Raw genomic sequence first — 23,499 nt, 5'->3', positions numbered from 1 at the left:
CATTGCAGGTGGATGCTCTATGAATACCAGAGTCTTGTGATTTGTTTGGTTTGAGCTTTTTGAATAGAGGTTTAACAGCACTAAATATTCTCCTACTACTTCAAGTAGCAGTGATTCTTCTTTTCACTCAAAGCCAGCTCTTATGAGTGTGTTTCTTTTATTGCTTGCAGTACTTGTAATGCATCCTTCCTTTAATTGAGAACTGCTGAACTCGTTAGCAGATGTCATGGATGTGATTCAGTAAAAAACTTGTTTGCTAAACCTCACACACTTCATGGCATTTAACTGCCATGTTACATATTATTATTGGGAACTAGTACAAAACAGTTATTCCTGAATGACCTGGTATTGCCAGTAAATTGAAATCTGATCACTAGCTATACTCTTGAAGAAATAATGTTGGAATATACATACAATTTCCACACACCCCTGCTAATATAAAGTCTGACCTAGCAAAGGAAACAGCCAAAACTAAGTAGGTGCTGCTTTTGTACCCATGCTCCTTATTTACTTCATTTAACTATGTCAAATGTGTGTGTGTGTGTGTGTATATATATATAAATTATTTATGTATTTTAAACAGTGTATAAACATATTAGGATATAAGGGTTAAGAGGACCTAAGAGTGCACAAGTCAGTGGAAGTTTCTTTCAGCAGTGCTGTAAACAAGGTAGTCCTAATCCTTGGAATCATTCACAAGTGGAAGTAGCTCAGTTATTCTGACACCTGCGGTGCTTTGCAAAGGAGAAGCCTTGGAGGAACTCCTGACTCTCCCTCTTGGTAGCTGTTTTTTTCCTGGAACCATGAAGTTACATTGCTCTTCACTGTGAATAGTTTGGATTAGGTGCTGTAACAGATAGTAACTTAATTCTGTTTTTTTTCAGTTTTTCATCGCTCTCTAAAATTGGGGATATCTTCACTGAATAACTTGCTGCTTAAAGAAAGTTACAGAAGTTGGGAAATTCAGGTAGGCAATACTTTCGGTTTACTATTCACTTTAAATGTTGATGCAGATATGTATGACAGATCTATAAATACTCATCGTACCAAAACCATCAAAGCGTGATATAGATTTTAACCTTACTAAGACTGAATGTGGTTTCATGGCACTTCTTGTGAACTCTAAGCAGGCCCTGATAAGAAGTCGAGCAGACTTATGATATTCAAGTGTTCTTTGTGCTCATAATAAAAATACATTAATGTTCAGATCTAATGTGATAGGAAGTCCAGGTACTTTGTAATGCTCAATAAATTTAATAAACTATTTTTGACAAACTATTGTCTTGTTGCCCCAAGACTCTGGTATTTATGCAGCCACATACACTTCCATTTCTTTTCCCAATTTTCTTATCAGGGAAAATTCTTGATGGATTTGCTAATTACATGTATTTCATATTTCACTTCCTTTGTTTCAACTAAGGCTTCTAAAGAGATCTCAAATACTTAATTCCAATATAAGATGACAAAATTCTTTTGGTGTTCTTTGTGTAATAACTTCCATGGCTTTAATAATTTAGTTTGCAGCTCTGTATATTACAGAGTTGTTTATCCTGGTTTGCTCTGATTTTAAGGATTCATCCAACTTTAATTCACTACTTTCTAGTTTTTATTTCAAGTAAATGTGCTTTGGTGTGGTGTTAAATAATGTGTAGGAATGGACAGTAGTTTTAATTACCTGAATTTTCCTCCACCAAAATACTCAGATAGATCTATTCCTATTTGACTTTGCTCATTGATAATGATTGTAGCACATTTATATGGGGTTAATTGCTGTGGATTACACTAACAACCAATGAAGCAGTTAAGCCCTGAAACTATTGCTGATTTCTTGTGACCTCAATTCTACATAGCAATTTTAATTTTAGAAGCTTGTAGTTCTCCTTTAATATTTTTCTTTACTGTTTTCATATTTTACTTTTTAAAAATCCAAATGAACTCTGTGGAAAAGAATCCTGTAGGATATCAGTACCTTTGGAAATGTATATAAAAATCTCTTGTGCATGTTGTTTCCCCAGAAAGAGATGCAACTTGTGAAACATATTGCAAAAACTCTCCATATAGTGTTTTACAGGCTTTGTTATTGATTTCTTTTTCAGGAGATAAGTGTCTTTCTATTTTACCTTACTCTCTGCTTCTAATCACCATTCATGTAGTATGTAATTCAAGTACCAGTAAAAATCGATGCTTTACCCTAAAAATACTCAAAGTATGTTGAATTTTGTTTAAATATAGGTAAGATTACATTTTACATTTTAAGATGCTAGTCAGTGTTACATTTTCTGTTTCATTCTTTCTGTCTCCCTTCCCTCAAGTTCCTTTGAACACTCTTGATGTGTTTTCAGTATGACTGACGATTCCAGACATGTTTGGGCTTATCCTTAGTGTTGTGCACTTCCTTTCCATTATCACCTGATCTTTTTAGCTCTCATTTCACTATTACTTGTAAAGCGTTTCTGCCAGGGAGTCTGGGGAAGAAAGTCTGCCCAGGGATTTACCCTGGAGAAGCATGTGACAGAAAGGTGATTGTATTATTAGCAAGAGAAACTGAAGTGTAAATGGCATCCCACACTGGGAGCAGGAGCTGCAGTCTCTGTTGCTGACCCTGCAGCTCTGACCTGCTGCTTGCTGCTGGGACTCAAGGACATTCCCAGATGTTTTATGTGCCCACCCTATGAAAAATGTTTCATTGCAGAATGGAAATGGGCTGTGCAGGTAGGAATCTCTGTCCTTTTGACTCTGTCAGGAAAGGGGAGAGAGAAAGAAATAGTAGCCCAATTGTAGTAACTAGCCCAAATCTAAGGTAATTTTTAAATAGTTTTATAAACTGCCAAACTCAAAAAAATTCACAACCAGAAAAATACTGTCCCGTGAGGGTGGATGGAAGAAGGAAGGCAGGCAGTTGGGTAGCATGTGTGGGGGTGATAAGGATAGGTAAAAGATGATGGTGATAGTATCTATTTGAAGAAGACAACTCCGAGGAAAAGAAGAGCAGTATTTAAAACCAGAGGGGAGTAAGGGCTGTACTGTAAGCAGCAGCAGGAGGGTACAGGGATGGATGACAACTGGTGCAGGAAGGCAAGTGGGGAAGAAGAAGAGCTTCTGGAGCAGAGGTTCAGTGAGTGGTGATCGCCACTGGAGCAGGAGCAGACAGGAAGCAAAGAGAACTCGCAGTGCAAAAGTACGTGTGTTTCATTCTTGTGCCAGAAACAAGTGAAGTGCAATGGGTGTTCCCAACCTGTTGGCTCGCCTTTCTGTACAAGCTCCAGTAGTGTCTCCAGGAAGCTTCAATCATAGACCAGGAAGCGCAGCCTTCCTGACTTGCCTTGCTGGCAGCTATGATGTTGGTGATGGTAAAATCTCCATAAAAACCTTATAATCTGGCCTATTCCAGATAAAAAAAAAAATAAAAAAAGCCTCAGATCCTAATATTTTTCTTCATTTTTCTTAAGGTTTTGAGGTTCAGAAATTGAAAGTATGTAAGATAGTGATGGACAGTGCTCTAGTGCCATTTCCTGCTGCCTGTTTGCCTAGAACCCTGCAACTTTTTCTTTTCCTGCTTCACTGCAGTTGTGTGGTGGACTTTGTTCACATGCCAGGGCTTTTGTCACATGACTCTGACCATGTGCTTTGTGGATGTACTTCCAGTCATGTGAAGTATAAGTATTTAGGCTTGTGGCTCTTCTTCATAGTTAGTATATTCCTCATCTGGCCTCATGATACTCTTAAACATACACTTTCCAGTTGTTAAGAGGAAACTCCAAAAAATCTGAAAAAAAAACCCCCACATTGAAAATGTGTTTTTCTCAATTTTTCCATTCTCTTATTGCTAAATCACTAAAGTTCTAGAATACTGGGGTGAGGGAAAAGATGGATAAAAACCTTTCTCTTGTGAAGGCATTGTCAAAACTGTAAATTATTAAAGTTTGTCAAGGAAGCCTTTGTTCCATTCATGTCTAGAACTAAAAGCTGGTGCAATGTTTCTGCATTACTCTTTGCATCCAGAAGTCATTACCCTAAAATGCTGGTGGACTGTTCATATATTGTGCACACATCTTGATGCCACCATAGAAAAAACACACATCTTCAAAATCTCAGATATGTCTTTTATGTTCTCGTGCTTTTTTAGTATATGATGTTCGAATTGGGTCTCCATGGGCTGGCTTTTCTGTGCAAGGTTTTAGTTTCCTGAGTAAGGAAATGTTTAGACTTCATCCCCTGCACTTTCATTAATTCTCTATGATTCTAATTTTCAATTTAATAGTTGATTCATTTATTTGAAGCAATGCCAAAAAGAGAAATTTTAGTTCATTTACATAATTGAAATTTAATTCAGTGCTTTTTACTCTAAGGGAAACGAAAGAAAGAAAGGAAAGAAACTCACATAAGATCTTGGATCTCAACATTTTATTTCATTAAGAACTTCTGTTTTTCAGTGTTGATTAACTACCTTTAACTTCTAAATTCATATAATCGTATTAATCCTGTAGAATAATTAAAGTAACACAGGTAGAAAACTGTCCTTCTGTTACTCCATTTCAGATGCCCTTTTGTGCAACCACTCCATTACTGCTGACTCTTGTACCATCTGTATTTGTATCTGACTGTCCTCTGCTTCCTCCATTGTTAAACTTGGGTCAAATCACTGGGGTGCAGCTGAATTATGTGACTGATCCAGCTTCTCAAGTGTTCAGAAATGGTTTAGTTTTTTTTTTTTTCCCTGAAACATTTTATTTGCATTTCGAAGTAGAACATAGCTGATCCAGCTGAACTATATTAATGTGAAAGTCCATGGTCCTTTTGCTCTCACTTTTCACAGTATGTGGAACATGAAATACAAATTCTCTGAAGCTTTGTGTCATTGGATACCATAAAACTAGGAAACAAAGTTTGTCAATAGGACAATTGCAGTCATGGTAACCAAATTTCATTATACCTGTCTGTATGCAGAGAATAGTAAACAAAAAGAATAGAAAAGTGTGTAGGGAATATTGGTTGATGTCTAAATTAGATCCTTAAACTGGTTTGTCATCCTCTGTGCTGTAATGGGGAAGAGAAGGAAAGCACCCCAGAGGAATTATGCTGGGAAATATACGTGCCTGATGCCCAGTTTCTGTAATTTAAAATATTGAATATACACATGAGAGAGCTTTCATTTATGGAGTTTTTTAATTAGACTTCTAATTCGCTCTAGAATCCACTTTATTTTACAAATCCAGTAGTTCTCTGCTATAGGACTTTTTTCCTTTCTGGAAGTTGTATGCTATAATCTTTTTCTTAAATTGGCTAATCTTATGTGCAGTGGGAAATAAGACTTCCTGAAAAACCTGTGTCCTGTCCTCTTACACTGTACTTTGCAACGAATATTTAAAAAAAAAAAATTGTGATTTTATACTGGAAAAAAAAATCTGCCACTTTGTACTTATGACACAAAGCCTGAGAAGCTTAAGAGTATAATTCTGGCTTTTTCCACCTTGAATAATCACATCTCCATGGAAAATGCCCTAAAGTCCATTCAATACTTAATGTTTGGGACAAAGTGCTCTCTGCAGAGAGAATGCCAAGGACAAATGTCTTGGGTGTACTTGAACACTGACATCCTGTTTCCTGGGAGAGCCTGGGCTGAGTGTTAATAGTCCTTGCTATGTTCAGTGCTTACTGTTTGTCTTATGTACTTCAGGTTTGTGTGTGCAATACCATGCATTCACTAAAGCTGCCAGGCAATGCCTTGGTGTTACACAGTCAGATTAGATTGCTGTAGTTGTGAAATCATTAGACTCCTATTCTGCAGCATGAAGTTACTTGAAATACTTAAAACCTAGTAAGGTAGGTAGCTCAGAGGCAGAGAAAAGCTCCTGTGAAATCTAAGAACTGGCTGAAAGTGAGCACAAGCAGGAGAGATCTGTTTGTTCCATTAACATGTCTGAATGTTCTTGAATTCTGGGTGGAGCTTCTAATCATGCAGCTGTCCATTTTCTTGAAAGGAGAGAAAAGGATCCTGTTCTGTCCCGTATGAATGATCTAATATAAAGACGGAAAGCATGAGTAATGAACAGACTTGTGCTAATAGCAGAAATTAATTCTCAAGTTTGTCTTTGCCACACAAAACAGTCTTGCAGGCTGCCTTTCGGACCAACAGCACACTGCAGGGCACAGAATGGATTTTGTTCTAGCTTTGTACTTAACATTATGTGCAGCTTACATCCTTGTTAGGAAAAGCACTTTAACCTGTGTCCCTTGAAGGAGTGGTGTGTTCCAATATGCACTTGTTCAGAATTTATCTGTGCACATAGATTCAGAATCCAGTCTTGAAAATTTTAGTAACATTTTTGTTTGGAGGTGCAGATTTTACTGGCTTCTTTCTTCCTTTCTGTCATTTTATGGAGACCGACTGTCTGTGACATGTCTACTAATGTTCAGAATTATTTGACTAGACTGTTTGTGTGCTACCTTAGGGTCCAGAAGAGACTGATCAGTTTCTTGGAATATGCTTCATTCATATTATATTATGCTTTGCATAGACATCAATTAGTTATGTAATTTTCTTTGTAAAATACAAAGAGTGAAGCAATTATCTTGCAGCTCCGCCCCCTTTAGTATGAAGTAGTGGCTGTAGATTTTTCAAGAATCTGATTTCTTCTTTTGACCAAGGCAATTCAAAAGAAACACGTCTTGTCTTTAAATCTTTCTCTGCATTGAAATGTAATTTCAATTGCATTGAAATCAGTCTTTAATCCTTCTAGTCTTTCTTCATTCCCAGTTATTAATCCTACCAGGAATGTTTTCTGTTACTGAATAAATTGGGGAGGAGGGGTAAGTAGGCCAGTATTTCCATTATTCCTGTTGCATAATTGATCTGCCTCTCTGTGACTGTATTATGCATGGCTGACCTTCCGTTTGGGGCTGGTTATTAAACTTCATTTCAAGTATTTGTCAACAGTTACTTTGTCAGTCATGTTGGGCCTTAATTATGGATCACATTCAGAGGCTGGGCTGCATTTGTGCATCCTGGGCACAAATACTCACTCCTTGGTGGACAGTTGGAAGACCTGTAAGAGTGGATGGCCTCAACCTGGAACTTCTTTAAATCCCACTGACAGGCAAATGAGGATTGCTGCTTTTGAATTGTCTCAGGCACAAAACCAGTGGGGAGTTTCAGTAGCTTCAGTGGGTTTTTGTTTGTTTTTTAATTAATATGAGTGAATTAAAAAATGAGGATAGTAAGGCTACCCTAAACCCCTTTAAAGAGTGGTCTGTTCAAGTTAGTGCTAGTATTGTGGGAAAGATGCTTTTACTGTGGTAAGGAGGAAGAGTGAATTACCTGCTCTTAAAGAAGACTACATGGGTGATAGTTACTTGTTACAGCACATATATCTATATAAATATAGATATATGTATTATATCTATATTTATGTATACATAAATTACCCTAGGCAGAAGAGGGATGGGAGGCACAGAAAACCATTGTAATTAATTGCTGGGAGGCAGGAGGAATTGTTTGATTTACAAAGTAGCAAGCTGAATCGGTAGTTGAGTAGCACCTGCATCTCAAAAAATCTCTCAGGCGTTGAGTGGAAACTGCGGGGGTACATGACACTTCTGACAATCTCGCAGTCTAACTTTCCATCTGAGTTTTGAGATGCTTCTAACATAAAGGCCCTAACTTGAGAAGCCACAAGAGACTGCTGTATTGACTATCTTTTAATGGACTGTGACTTAACAAGTAAATGAAAAGCCACACAGTGACATGAATCTCTGGTCCCCACTGATTATAAAGTGCAGGTCCCCAGAGCATTTGTATATAGGTGTTACTACTTGATTTCTTTGTTGTAGTGAAAACAAATTCATGGAGGTTTGCTGAAATTTCTCATTGTTAACAGAATTTCTATGGAATAAAAACACAACTTAGTGTCAAAATTTTATTTACCTTCAGATAACCCAGTCCATAGAATGATTTTGCCAACAAGTGCTCTCTCATAAGTACAATGGTTCCTTTGTTTCTGTACCCTCATTCTTTTGCTCTCCATCTAGCTCCTTCATATCTCCTGCAACTATCTTTGCCTGTGAATATTAAGATATATTTCAGCAAAGCTTTTTGATATGGTAGGGTATCTCTTGTGCTTTTACTTTCCATTCTTCAGATTTTTTTTTGTTTAAAATGAAACAAATCAACCCGGTTATTTTATATCATATGTAAACTTCAGACCTGTTTCCTAAGTGTAGTTTCTCTCTCTCTGCTCTGTTCTGCCTTGCTTCTCCTCTTCATCTCTTTCCCCAGTTAGAACACCAGCCTTTCCTGTTACCTCCAATATAGCACTAACCCTTCCTGTTAGCTTTCTTCCTCTTCCTTTTAGCTCCTTCTGTCTCAGAATAGCTACAGAGGTTGGTACCACTGTGGTGATTCTGTTAGTTTGATCCAGAATTTGAAGGCTGATGGATAGCATTACATCATTAAGTCCTTTGTGGTGGGTGGTACAGGAGAAAGACTGTATGTAACTATTTCTGCTTTTAAAGCCCAGGAAAAAGTTGATAGCATTGTAAATACTGACTGTCATGCCATTTATGGGGAAGGGACTTGATATGTGTTATAAATTACAGAATGGTTTGGGCTAAAATGGATCTTTAAGGTAGTATTGGAGACTGATGGATACTCTTTGTTAACCTATGTATTGGTCCTACATATTGTTTTGCTGTGACTGGTAACCCCTTGTAAATAGATGTCTTAATTTCCCAGTGTGAAGTTTTGTAGCAGAAAAATCTGTGTCCCAAAACAAGCTGTTAAAAAGCACATGCTTGTTCCAGTCTCTAGAGGTTGATATACTTTCATTCCCATATGTGTTTAAAGAAGTCACGTAGCATTTACTCACCGGAAGCTTTACAATAGAGTAGCACTGCAGCTATTGCTAATTTGGTAGCTCAAGTTGAGCTCAAGTGTGGAAGTGGTTTTTTGTTTGTTTCACTGCCTTTTTTTTTTTTATTTTTTTTTCCTTTTCATATAGCTGAGAATCCTCTAGAAGCAAGATTCACATATATCCAGAAATAATAGCTAGTTTTGCAGAAGCTTTTGCTATTCTGAGGGTGTGTTTAATAACACAGTTGCTAGTAACATGTAGCTACAAAAGGAATAAAACTCCATTACTTGACAATTTAAGAGCAATAGCTTTTCAGAAGATCTTCTAAAAGACTTCTTACTATCTCATTATTGTGCTGTTAGTATTGGTACACTTAAAGAGCATTTAATTTTTGATAAACTGCATTTTCATTTCAATTTTTTAGATTATTGTTTTGAGAATTTTTGCAAAAATCCTAAGCACCGTGCCTTTTTCCATCAAAATACCAGTCTGTATTTGTCAAAGTTGACGACCAATATGCATGGACTGTTATTGTTGGTGTTACCAGTACTGTCTAAATTTTGCAGCTGTCTGGGGTATCAGTATAGTACAAAGCAAGTTAAATCAGTGGGTTTTTTTGGGAGTGATAGGTTTGTGCACCTCTCACTAGAGCAGCTGAAATGCATGAGGTATCTATCTAGCTATGTAAAAATCTACACACCTGCTGGTTATTTCCAGATGTTCAATAATGGATGCACTAGTGACATAAAAAGAATATTCACTCTCTTTTGACAGGTGTCAGCATTATTCACTACATTGCATGTTGAAGGACTGCAGTTATTTCAGCATCACTGTGTGTTATTCTACTGCTCCTCTCTTATCCTTCTTTATTTTTCTAGTTACTTCTGCCTTGTTGGCTAATGTGAAATACATGTGTTGTTTGTGGTGTTTTTTTGCTTTTTTTTTTCCCTTGGACTCTAGCTGATGTATGTCTTTAACATGGAAATTGAAGTTCTCTCTCCTAGTTGTTCTATCATCCCAGTTACAGAGCTGTGCAACAGGAGGGGGAGACAGATATTTGAGATAAGGCTAGATGAAAGAGCAGGTGGAATCGAATACTGAAATACATAGTATTACAAGTAAACAATGGTACCTGTACCATTTCTTGATCTTATTTTATTCCTGCTTTAAATATTTATGATATATTCTCATGATGGAAGAAAGCCCACAATTGTAGGGTAAGAAAAAAATAAACCTTTTGTTGTACTAGAAGTATTTCATTCAGGGTCCTTGAATAATACCAGTTGTATTCTTCAGGATTAGATGCTTTACACAGAACTGAGACAAGTAATTGTAAATATGCTGCTTTTTTCGAAATGTGGACTTTTATTTCATTGAAAGAAGTGTGGTTTGCTCAGCTCTGCTTTCCTCGTGCCCTTCAGAAATAACAATGAGGCTAGAAGACCTCAGTAGAACTACTAAGGAGAAACCCATGAGGGAAGATCTCACCTGTTTCTCAAAAAGTTACCATGAACAAGACTGGGCTGTCCTTTTTTAAGAGTTAAAACAGCATGCTTCTGCCTATGGCCCAGGTCACAATTGTCAGATCATGGGGACAGGTACCAGCCTTTTGGTTTCAGACTGTCTGGAAGTCATCACCTCCTGACTGTTCAGGAGTACAGTAAGTGCACAGCCTTGCCATCGTGCTCTGGTAATCTTACAGGCAGGAAACAATGGAATTCATATTGCCTTCTATGGAGACCAGGTTTCCTCAGAGCTGGCACAGATCCTAGATGTTTCCTTCGCTGTCCACTGTTGTAAAGAAACAGGCCTTCAGGAACAGGACTGCTGATTTGATGACATTAAGTGAAAAACTGGTCTGGCCTTTAGTAAAGGCCTAGATAGACTGTGATTTCCTTTCCACCTTTTGCTGTGTGATTGTCTGGCACCCTGTGTGGGAATGCTTTGGTACACTATTCAATCTATGTATCTGCTACTAATGTAGAACTGATAATCTTTAAAGTGTATATGTAAGATGTACATGAAATAAATATTCTGTTTCCATTGTAAACTACTTGTACATAGCAAAAAACCCCATATTTAATGAGATATTGTGTGTTGCTACTCAGGATTCTCATGGAGAGTTAATATCTTTCTCTTCTCTAATAATTTTCTGCTCTTTAGTGGTGAATTTTTGCCCTTAAAAAGGGAAATCTAAAATGAAAATAATTAATTTTGTTTTCTTTCTTCTGACACCAGAAATGCTAAACAACTTCCTTTTAGGAAATTGCTGACAATATTCTGGCATTTACAATTAACAAGATACCAAAACCTGTCCAAGAAATAAAGAATTTTTAAATATTTCTAATTTTATTTATTTAACTACATTTCTTAAATGGAAACACTGCCTATAGCCCTCTCCTTCACAAGTGTGCAGAATGAATCTAGCTCTTAGTGCCAGTAAATATTTAAATTAAACCATGGCAGGGTTGTTCAGTGCGAATGAACACTGCTTGAGACCACAGCACAGTATGCTCATTTGGTCACTGAATCCTTTCCTGTTTTCTGTCTTCAGTCTGTATTCCCCAGAGAAGGCCACTTCTCTTCAACAGAGCTCTTTCTGGAAGACTGGGTTTATTAGGAGACTGTTCTCGCTAGTTTTAAAAATACAGGTCTTGTCTCAGTAGTTCTTAAGTTGAATTGCAGTGTGAGCTCCCCATCAAGTCATGAGTCAAGACTGGATCATAAATGAGCAGCTTCTGCAGTGCTGGGAGGGAGGGAGCAAGCTGGTGGTGACAGGCAGCTGAGCAGGGCACCGTGCCCTCTGCAGCTCCTCATGTCAGTGGTCACGTCTGGCAGAGGCTTGCCTGCCTGCTCCTGGGGGAGGAGAGGGCAGAATGCTCTTATCTGGCGGCTGGGAGGAGCAGATAATGAAACCCTTTGTGTCCTCCTCCAGAGACATGAGCTTCAACAGCAATGAGCTGTGCAGCTGCAACCCTAGCAACAAGGGCCAGGAGAAAAGAATGAGGGCAGCTTCCCAGCCCAGGATGGCCAGGGGGTTAAGGATGAATGAATTGAATGGGTAACACAGTATTTAGATGAACCTGTGTGCCTATTATTCTTACTAGGAATATATATTTTTTGTTTCAATTTTGATGCTTAGACTGAAATATATCCAAGTGTCTTTTAGTACATCAGTAAACCAATGACTAAGGACTTGCCAGTGTCTTTGTTGCTTTTAAGAGTCTTGATAGTGCATTTTCTGGAGAATCCACATTGTTGTTTGGTACAGTGCAGACAGTACATTGTCACCATTTAAAGAGCATGAAAGAAGTCAGTTTTGATTTTTGTAGTGTAGGTGCACAAAATCCTCAAAGATGCAATGGTTTAAGAAAGAAATTTCTTTTTAAAAGTGAACTAGTTCAAAGGGTTATTTGCATTGTTGCTTCTGAAGTGATTATGCTTATTGTGACAGATGATTTCTAGAGAAACTGATGTTAAATACTTCATTTTTCAGATGGAGCAATCTGATCTATTTCCATGGGAAGTTCCATGAATGAGTTGAGGATAACTCTACCGATGAGAATGCAATAGGCTTCATTAATTACCTTGCTGTGGATAGGGATTCACAAGCCACAGTTTGGGCTGCATGTCTGGGAGAGAGGGGGCGTTTATTTGAGGGAGAGACTGAATAATGAATACCTTAAACCAAATGATCTGTGTCTGAGTGGCAGACAAAGAGGGCTTTGGGCAGTGACTGATTATTCCGTGTGAAAGGACTACAACCATATCTGGCCTGCATGCTGAATCTCGCATGTGAGCCGACACTCCTTATTTCTCCAGAAATAAGAGAAAAAAGGGAAATCAAATCCGCTTAGGAAGCAAGTGCACCTTGCTGGTAAAGGTGCTGTTACTGACTGTGTGATGCTCATCTAGTTACTGTAATGAGGAAATTTTGGTTATTTTAGTTCTGTTTTCCAGTCTTTTGTCAAATGCAGTAGACATTTTTTTAAGATGTTATGTACAGGTCTTTCTTTGTTCTCCCTTACTTTTTCATACCTCCTAGATGCAGTCTGTAATATTTGTCCTACAAGCTGATTGTAAGTCACAGCCCAGAGCAAATGGAGCAGCAGATGTGGTGATTCCTGGATGTTTTTTGATCAGGCCAAAATGCTGACCTGAGGCAATTGCAAGTCCAGGACCAGGTTTACTTCCATTGACTGTGCTACACAGGCACTATTGTCCTGCACTGGAGCTGGGTGAAGAGCTATCATCCCACTAAACTGTTCAAGCAAGATTTAATGAAGCTTAATGGTAGAATGAATGAGTTTCTGATTTCTTGGCTTCCCTTTTTTGTTGCCTCTTGACCTGAGCACTGAAGGTGAAAGCTAAGGAGAACATGTTCCTTTTACTAGGTATATTTGTTGACTTGTAAAATGCAGAGGGAAAGGTCAAGTGTTAAAATATTCGGAGACACCTCAGTACTCAAGTTGTAGAATTCTCTGTATCTTTTTGTGAGGGGCAGGAAAAATAAGGGAAATGTTTTGGTTTGGGAGAGGACTTGAGACTGTACTTAAATACTTAATTGAGTAATTATATCTTGCGCTCTTTTCAGAAGTTTCTAGTGAAATTAAAGCTACATATTTAAAATTTGACACCATGTTTAACAGTCCTTTTCCTTTATTTCAGAAGGAAAAACACATTCAAGAACAACTGCAACTTTTATCCAAGCGCATACTTCTTACAACTTAATCTAAACTTTCAGACAAAAACTGTTATCCCAGGCAAAGGAATTGATGTGTGGTTTCTTGGGTTTTTGTTTCCAATTATACAGAGTGAATCTTTGTCAGCAGATACAAGGAAAATATCTCCCACCCCACCCACACACAGAGAAGGAAAAATGAACAGTTGTGTGACATTGGGAGAGATGGGACCTTGTTCAAAACAGAGACTTTTTATGGTAAATGGAATTGTCACCGTGTAACTGTTTGACAATTTAGTCAAAGTAAATTGCTTCTTTCATTTGAGTTTATTTACTTAAGTCAATTACACATGCCGATTCGATTGTACCCTCCAGCAAAACTCTTATGACTCAGCAACAGATCTTTCACTGGAAAGGATTATATAAATGAAATACTGTTATGCTAGTAAATAACTCAAAACAAACAAACAAAACCAGACACAATTAAGACAAGTGTGAAGGCAGGAAACACCTTTCTTTTTTTCTGTGATAGAGAGGCTTCTACTGAATTTTACAACTTAACTTGCCTGATAATGGAGTTTTGCAGTAGTTCTGTAGTGTGCAGACAGAGTGCTAAAGCAAACCTTCAGTATGAAGATATTTACCAGTTGTAAATACCAGTTGTATATTTCAGAGATACTACGATGTCTTTTTCAAAGTGTCTGCAAAGCTTCTTAGGAGTTCAAGGTAACTGGAGATTGGGGAAAGCGTCTCCATAGAGCTGAAGAAAATAGTGCCTCTTCTCTCAAAGTCAAAAAATCTCTCATTGTACCTCTTTTGTAAACGGCAGTGTGCTAGTTTGGGCTATTTTTGTCTTTTCAAAACTTGTGTAATGCCTGTTTTGTGGTCATTTGCCACAGTAGTTCTTGAGAGAAAATGAAGCTGTTGTACTAGTCAGTGGTTTCTATCTCTTCGTTGCTGCAGTGAGGGCATGGGATAAGTTCTGCTGTGTTAAATGAGACTTTGTCTCTGTTTTGAAAGGGAAGCATGTGCTGACCATGGCAGCACCATGGATACCGGTAAAAGTAGTGGATTTGTACATTAGGAAATTCTTATGGTTTGCCTTGTTTCACCATAATAACAGTTGGAGCCAGGAAGATGCTTCTGAATATACGTTTACCTTGTGGTCCAAGGAACTAAATAGTCACCAAGAGAAATAACTTAGTTAATAAGTTTACCTGTCAGAAGAGTAGAATAAGACACCAGATGGTGAGAGTAGTGTAGAAGGTTCTGGAAAAGAGTTTGTTTTCTGGGCTTAAACTTGAAAGCATCAGATATGAAGTCCATCAGGAGCTAAGCCTTGTAATTACCTGTGCTGTCTGTGGCTAGTTTGGGTCTTGAAGGAACCTGTGTAATCCTTCCCAATACAAAGAGCCACAGTAGTTGTCACTACCATTTTCCTTATGACTTTGTCATGTATGTTAGAAAAAACTGCCTGTTGTGTTGGCTGTCTGAAAAATCTGTAGCTGATCTTGAGTAAAGGAACTTGTATTTCCCTGTTTCAAGTGGGTAAATGGTTTTGAATGATGTGAGAAACGCTTGAGTCTTCATGCCTATATTTATTGAGATTCTTACTCGGTGTGGAAGCAGCATTCTTTTCATAGTGAGGCAGCACAAGTATTATACTTCACATTTGTTATTCAGGACTTTAAAGTTATCAGCAGAAGTACTCCATGACTTCTCATTGTTTGGGCATGAGAAATACTATGGTCAAAGCATAGTTTATTTTTTAGGCTTCACTTAGGGTTTCTGCTTAGGTCAGAAGGTTGGGGACTAGAGGGAAGTATGTTGTGTATTTCATTTGCCTTCCTTACCTCTTGGCAAGCAGGTAACTAATTGAAATAATGCAAGAGAGATTGCTTGGAGACAGTATGCCTCTGATGTGTATCACAGTTGTTGATACTGTTTTCAAATATGTTTTCTTACAAATAATCTAATTACTCCCCTTTCCTCCCTACCTAACAAAGTCTCCAGAGTGAGGTCTTTGTACTTGAAAGTGTTCATTCAGTGTGGATAAGCAAATATTGCCAGGTAATGTGATCACCAAAGTGAAGTGCCCACAACGGGGAGAAGAATGTAACTTCATTACTGTGCCATCTTACAGCAATAAGATTTTATTTCATGCTGATAACACCTGCTCTAAGTAGATATTATTTTTACTGGTATAGAAATGAATATTTAATGGATAATTTTTCCTTGCCACATGTGTTCAATGGAGAAGAACAGCTATTCCTGGGAAAGACGAGAAATCAAGAAGTAGGTGAGAGAAATGTCTGAAGACTGTGCTGGGCTAGTGTGGAGACCTGGACAACATGGAGCAGAAGCAGAAAACACAAGCTCCTCTACTAACAGAAGTTGTAGGAACATAAGTATAAAAGGACTCATAAGTATCAAAAAGAACCTAGTTCTCTTTCAATGGCTGTTTATCATCATCACTGCATAAGGAGCTGAACACAGCATGGCTGCTTGGCTTGTTCTTTTTATTTTGTTTTCTGACTTTTGGCTCCTACCCTTACTGTCCTCAGGATCTAACATGCCTGCTTCACAGTGCAGAAAGGGAAAACAGTACAAAAGGAAAAGCACTAGGAGACTGGGAATTGTGTAGCTTGATACACCTTGAGGGTTATTGTTTTGTTTGTTTGAAGCACCAGCAGAAAGATAAAAGTTGCACACAATTCTAACAATTGTTTCAGCCTTAACAGCAGCATACTAGTGGAAGTATCTTGAGGAATATGCCTAGTAGTTTGGGGCTTACTTTTCCCAAGTTCTGCATTGTCTGTCACTCTGGTATCTTTATTTCTTTGAGATTTGAGCTGTACCAGTTTGATCATCCTACAGAAGCTAGATACATAGACAAGAGCAATAGAATATTTATTAATTTTTTTAAAAACCCAAAACATATGGAATGCATTCATGGCAAAAATGTCAAGGTAAATTGTGAAATAGGGAAAATTACTATAAAGCCTTGGTTAATTTATTCCAAAAGAAAACAGTGTATGTTGTATGTCTTTACTTGGGATGTCATTCATAATGAAAATAATAGTAAAAGGCTAGTGATGCACTAGTTCCCTAATGTGCACACTATTCAGATGCTTATTTGTCCTTCTTCCTGTATATTGCCTTTTTAAAAGTGAGGAGGTAGAGAAAATATTCTTTGAGAAAAAGGGGCAAAAAGTTAAGGAAAGAGGGCAGGATGAGAAAGTGCTTGTGAGCTGTAAGGAAATGAAGGGGTGTATTTTTCAGACTTAGATGGCTCAATCATCAGAATAAATTTCTAAGGGCACTATAATTTTAAAAAATTATACAAATGGACTAGAGGTTCAAGATCTTCAATTATTACTTTAATGTCTCTTTGTGTAGAGTAGTGGTTAATGGTGTTGTGGAGGCCTTTTCAGATGGGAAGCACACCTGTCCATTTATCGCTGTTTCTGTTTGCAATTAGACAAGGCAGGTTACCTTTAATTAATCTGGCATTTATCTACACAATGAAGGTACAAGCTTCAGGGAGGTTTTTTCTGCTTCTTAGTTTACAAAATAAGACAAAACTCTCAAACATGAAAGAAGAAATGAACATTCAGATAAATATGAAGCAGTACAAGCATGTTAGTGGCCACAAATTAACCAATGACTTTACTATATATTTGTTTTTTTAAAAATATACTTCCAACTTAATAATGCTTTGCAAAGAGCAGTTATGCAAAGAAATGCAGTTGTAGTAAATACATCCATCAGAAAACAGGATGTTATTAGGTTTTTTGTAACTTCTGAAGGTCAGCATTAGTAACCAAGGTTTCTTTCCAAACTGTTTTTTTTTTTTTTTTTAAACCTGTTTTTCTTCTGTGGGTTGTCTCACTTACAAGGCTTTTGACTCCTATATGTAATCTCAATCTACAAATATAACGTCTGTATCTTGAGAACAAAATGAGGCATTTTAAAATCCTGTTATGCCATATGAGAACCCTTTAAAAATAGAATAGAAAATTCTAGTGACTTGCACAAACCCTTGTATTAATAAACAGTGAGAAATGAAGTGTTAACTGGCACAGTTACAATCCTGTATTGTTGCAGGAAGAAAACAAATCTTCTTTTATGTTTTGCTTGGTGTGTATCTGGCAAGTAAGCGTTGATGGCTCTAACAACTGTATGTGTTTTACTAGTGTTACCTAAAGAACACTAGTACTTTACTGGTACAGAAATGAATATTTAATGGATAATTTTTCCTTGCCACTTGTGTTCAGTGGAGAAGAACAGCTATTCACAGCTATATACAGACTCCCTGTATCCATTAGGAGTTTGTTAGACTGTTCTGTCAAAGAGCTGCTGAGGATACTGCAGAGCTTTTATAAATACACAAGATTGACATAAGGGAATGACGCTGCTAAGAGTATATAAAACTTGATAAGTATGTACTCTTAACTCGCCTGGTGGATACTGTAATTTTGCCCCTCTAGTAAAAAAGTAGTTTCCATGGACACTGCAGCCACTGCAGCATATTCATATTATATATCCTTACTTCAGTCAATCTTTGCAATTAAAGAAGGATTAAACCTGGTCTTCTCTGAATATTATGTTAGTTGAGAAGCAGTGTGTGTTACTAACAGACATGCAGAGGACCACTTGTTATGTTTGTTCTGAGCAGTAAAACTGTATAACTGAAAAGATTCCCTTTAAAAATAATGTGATTTTGTCATTAAATTGTCTGAATATGTCTTTATAGTTGTACTGCTAGAATGCAATGAAAACAGATACCAAGGCAGATGTGTAGAGTTCTTTTTAAATACATCACAGATTAAAGTAATCAGCAGTGCATATTCAGTGGGGGTTATTTCAAGGCATCCTATTCAATGAACTGCAGAGTTCTGTGAGCAGAGTATAGAACAACTTCTGCTGATGCATATATGTGTTGCTTTCTAGGAAAAGGTAACATATTTTACTGTTAGTATGTCTGTTCATAAAATTGTAAAAGATTAATACACAGAATTTCAAAAACTAGTAGATAGTTGTTGGTCTGTTGAAAGGATCTCTGTCTTTAGCATCTGTGAGCAGTTCCGATGTCTTATCTCTGTGAGAAGATATGCATGGAAATCCTTAAAAATCCTTAAAAAAAGAAATGTGTGTGCTTAGAACAAAGTTGACTATGAATGTTCTTGTCTGCCTTAAAATACAATTGTTGCATGCCTTGGTTTCCCACACAGATAAAGAGGGAGGGGTCAGACTTCCTTAAAGCCTATACCTGCCATGAGCGTCCTGTTTATTTGTTTGTTATGTTTTAGCAATTAAACTAATTGCTGTTAAATACTAGAAATAGAATTCATGATAATTGATTATGCTCAAAAGTCCTTATATAAATGCGTGATTTTTTTTTTTTACAGTAACTACCAGCCCGTGCTGTGACAATTCTATCTCAAAATTGACACCACAAATTATATCAAAGAAGCCACTGGATTTAAGATGATGAATCATGCCCGTTCAGGGAAAAAGCAAAAGCTGGTTACTTGCTTGGTACTATTTTGGCAAAGTCTTTCAATTGTTAATGAATTAAGTTTTTTTGGGGGGGTTTTTTTGGGTTTTTTTGGGGTGTTGTTTTTTTTTTTTTGGTAATGTAGCTTTTTAACATACATCAAGAACCTTTTTGTTTCTTCCCCTACTGAGTAATGGGCTGAAACTTCTACTACTTGCCTACTGAGACTGTTGTGCAATTTAGAAAAAAAACTCAAGGAAATGTATTTTGGTAATAGCTTTCCATTTTTTCCCCTATACCATTTAACTTGATTTAACGGATAAATTGATTAAGTCTGTGTTAGAGTAGTAACGGGGGCCTGGAGTCTGCGTGTCAGAGTACAAAAGTGCTGTTTAGCAAACCTGCCTTAGAAAGTAATAACCCAGTTATATCAACAATGTCCTTTGTGTTTTGGACATAATAATTATTTTTGTAATTAAAGTTCTGTTTTATGCTTCCATCTTTCATCTGAAACCATGACCATGCAAATAAAAACCTCCTATGTTTGATAAATAAGCTAGATAATTTGATCTCATGTTTATCCTTTGTAATTTAACTTTGATTTTTTTTTTAATTTATTGTTGAAAACACTGTACTGGTCTCTTCATTGTTCACAGTCATTAAAAATACTCTGTTAACAAAGGACTTTCTAGCTAGGTTCAACTGAATGAGAAACCCACATCTATGCTCAGCTTAGGCACCTCTGTTTCCCTTCAGAGCAACAGTGTCTTTCTGTGAAATTGACGGACAAGTGTCCTACAATGTGCCTGACTTGGCAACATGCTCTGAGCTTGTTCGTGCCATGTAGTAGCTATTGACAAGTAACTCAATATTTTACCATAGAAGCAATTTATGAGCACAGTGCTACTGCAGAGCATTTACTTAGGCTAAACTCAAGGTCTTTTAAGTACCTCTTTTTGTTGTTGTTACGATTATATCGAAATAGTTTAGTTTCGACGTGATGCAGCTCTGATTTCTTTGTGCCGGATAGCAGTACACTGCATTTTTCAGGAGAAAAAACACTTGTCTGAACTAATTTTTAGCTAGGCCATATGACATGACTCTGCTTTGCAATTATCACATCTTAAAAAAACGAAGTTAGATTTAGCTCTGGATGCCCAGCTGTCAACCCTACAGGGATGGCCATGAAGGGTTGGATGTACAAGAATGTGTGAGGGGCAGGGAGGCATTTTGGGAGAGGCTCTGCTCTGAAGCTTGGCTAGTCCGGGTTGTGTCTGTCTGTGGGAGCTGCAGCAGCTGGTCCAGACTCACTTTCTGTAGTCTGCTCCACAATTCTGTCTGGTAGCTAGCACTGCTCTGCTGGTGCAAGTCAGCTCCCTCACAGCCACACCTGGCATCTCCAGAGGTGCCGTCATGGGATGTGGATGAAGTGTAGCGCAGTGATTATGCATAAGATCACATCTCAGGCAGCTAAACACCTGCCTCTTCTGTAGGCATGGTGTGTCTATCCATGGGCAGATCTAGCCTCATATCCAGTGTGTTCCTCATTGCCTTCTTTTTTCTGCCTTTCCAGAATATGTTTTCTGATTTCTTAGTTAATAAATTGGTCTCTAACCTGTGAGTTATGTTAAGAACAGACATTCAAAGGCAGAAGTTTTTGTGTGGGAACATGAGTAACTGATAGCTAAAAGAAATTAAGTGGCAATGGCTGTCCGGCCTTGAGCTAAATAATTAAATACCCTTATTTGGGGGCAGGGAGGATCGTGATGTGTTTCTTTGTGGGCTCTTTTGTGTGGTTAAGATTTTTTGGGAACATCTTATATTGTTGTGATAGCTCATTACTAATTCAGAATAGAACTCTCTGATCAGTCCAAGAACATGAACCTGATAAGAAGAGCTGGGCACCTTGTTAATTTTTATTAAATCAAATCGGGGTCTAATTAGGACTCCAGCACTGTCTTTGGCTCTGCATTCAGAAGATCCATTTCTGAGCACAGGGTAGCAGGATATAGAGATTTTCTAATTGAATTTAATTGAGAAGCAGGTAACTTTGTTGTGAGTTAGGTTTTAGCAAACAGAAAACATCTTCTACCAACAATAAGGTTAACAGTTTACCTTTACAGTCCTGGATTAATTGATTTTTTAAAAAAATGTGTTCTTTAAATCCTCTTTAAAAGAGGTTGTATTTAGTAGCTGTCATGACTCAGCTTTAACAATGTCATGTTTGCCTGCAGTGAATATAATTCATATTGTGTGATGTGAGCTTAATCTGGAATGTATTGGGAAAAAATAACAGGGTGTTTCTGGTGCAAAATATGCTTAAGAGCAAACAAAATTCATTTTTAAGGAAGAGAATTAACAGCAGATGCATGACCGTATCAGACCCAGCTGGCTGAAGTACTTCTGCGGTCAGAATAAATGTGTACATGTAATTCAGGTGAATCAGATTTTGTTTGTGGGGAGAAAAATAAAACCTTAGTAACCTACATATCCATCTGTTTTCTCCTTCAGCTTTTAAAAACATCAGCTACCTGCTCTGAGGGTGCTTGCAGAGGTAGATAACATCCACAAGGCTGTACCTGGGGGTTGGAAGGCTGTGTGAGGTCCCTGATGCAGGGCTTGCCTCCTGGGGTGAAATCTGGAGCCAGCTGGATGCCCAGTAGGCTGCACCTTTGGTGAAGAATCTGCTCCAGATCTTGCCAGGGTACCTGCTGATCTGCTTGTTGTCCCCTGCTGTCACACAGCCCAGATCTTAAGCAAACCAAATGTTTCTGTTTCACAGAAAAGTTCCAAGCTAATGGTGAAATAGACACAACCAAGAAAGTTGTTATCTTGAGGGCAGGCAAGAGATCATGTGCTGAATCCAGATGTATCCTGGAAAATTTCTCTAGTTGTGTTCTGAGGAACAGAACAAGAAGTGTCCAGGTATAGTGTCTCAGTCCTCTCATGCTTATTAATGTAACTTATAGAAAATACTTTGCATCACAGAGAACAGAGGGTTCTTCAGTTGATAAATCATGTTTTTCACAATTTATTTCATAGGAATGTCGTTTTGGCAGTTTAAGAAATTCAGGTTTGGTTGATTTCTTTTGTTTTTATGAAAAACACCCCCAAAACTCAGAATGTAAAAGAGCAATCTTTTATGCTATGAAGCATGTTTTAATGTTTAAACACATTCGGTTAGTAGGCTCTTGGATAAGATAGGAGAGTTTGTGACATGGGATAATCTGCAATTTATTAGTGTATTGTTGGCAGGCTGAATTTACATCTATCAAATTATATTCTATCTGTGAATATGCCTGTTTTTTAAGGGGATGTTGCCTGTATTTTCTGTCTACTATATGACAGTACATTTGGAGTTGTTACTATAACTAGAGTTCACTGCAGAGTTCAAATAGTGTCATCCTGTGGTTATTTGGTGTCAGAGTATGCTTTTCACATTACCTATTTACTTCCTTATAGTGAGAAGCTAAGAATTGAGAGACGTGAGATTGCTTCCATATTTAGTGAAGTACTGCAAGCTGTTTATGGCTTTGTCAGCAGCTTTCGGTTTCGGGACCTGAAATGAATCTGTTTAAGATTTACTGGTAGGAACAAGCTAATTTAAAGCTATTAGGAAAAGTGGCTTGTAGCCTTGACGGGTTTATTCTAGGTTTTCCTTTCCCTGGATACCTGTCGGTGTAGGTAAGCCATAGACCACTGTTTGTGGGTGTTTCCTGTGAAAGTCAAACTGTTTGAGGTTTGCAGTGGTTTTTTACTGGCTGTAGAACTCCTGGTGAGTTTTACTCTGCCACTGAGATATTACTCACAGGACATTTCCCAAATGGACATTTTTAACAGCAATGACCTTTTTGTGGCTACACAGGGAAGCTAAGTCAATGTTCCTTGGCAAGATAGGCAGCTCATTTCTGAGGAGACCATCTAGTTTCCTTTGGGTTCAGATTGCAGAACAGCAGTAACTGTTCTGCTGAGAATATGTACTTTGTTAAAATGTTTCTGGAACATTTTGAAATCTCCTTTTTTGTATAGCACTTTGCTTCTTAACTAGGTCAATAATTCTGGTATCTTCAATGAAATTGCATTGAAGTGTTGAAAATTTGTGCACCACATGTTTTTATTTTAAGCTGACTATATGTTCTTAGTTATTTTTCTGCATATGTAGGAAAGATGTCATAGTGTCTTTTGGACTTAAAGTTAGATGTCACTACCTGGTTTTCTATTTTACTTTTCTAAATTTTAATAAGTTATTTTTGAACTTAATTTGGTAAAGCTGTTCATATTGTCCGATGTATAAAATGTCTAGTGGCAGGTGAACTTAGAGAAGTCATGGTTATAATGTTAACTAAAAGGCTTTTATTAGTAATTACATGGTGATCAAATTACTGTTAATCAGTGATCAAATGGAAATTAAATGGTAATCAATTAAGCAGTAATTGAATGCAAACTAAGCAGTGATTTAACCAAATTTT

At 37.5% G+C, this 23,499-nt stretch overlaps 1 protein-coding gene across 2 annotated transcripts in view; it reads left to right on the top strand.

The window, feature by feature from the left end:
- CDC42SE2 (CDC42 small effector 2) overlaps positions 1 to 23,499 on the top strand; it is an 83,154-nt gene that overhangs the window by 14,147 nt on the left and 45,508 nt on the right. For both annotated transcript variants that reach the window (XM_036403205.2, XM_036403206.2), the window contains exon 3: positions 885 to 967. The gene's annotated coding sequence lies outside the window, so the exon portion shown is untranslated. The remainder of the gene's footprint in view (positions 1 to 884; positions 968 to 23,499) is intronic.

This window comes from Molothrus ater, chromosome Z (genome assembly GCF_012460135.2).
Source record: "Molothrus ater isolate BHLD 08-10-18 breed brown headed cowbird chromosome Z, BPBGC_Mater_1.1, whole genome shotgun sequence".
In the NCBI taxonomy this organism is placed as follows: domain Eukaryota; kingdom Metazoa; phylum Chordata; class Aves; order Passeriformes; family Icteridae; genus Molothrus; species Molothrus ater.
This window is presented reverse-complemented; position numbering and strand designations above follow the sequence as displayed.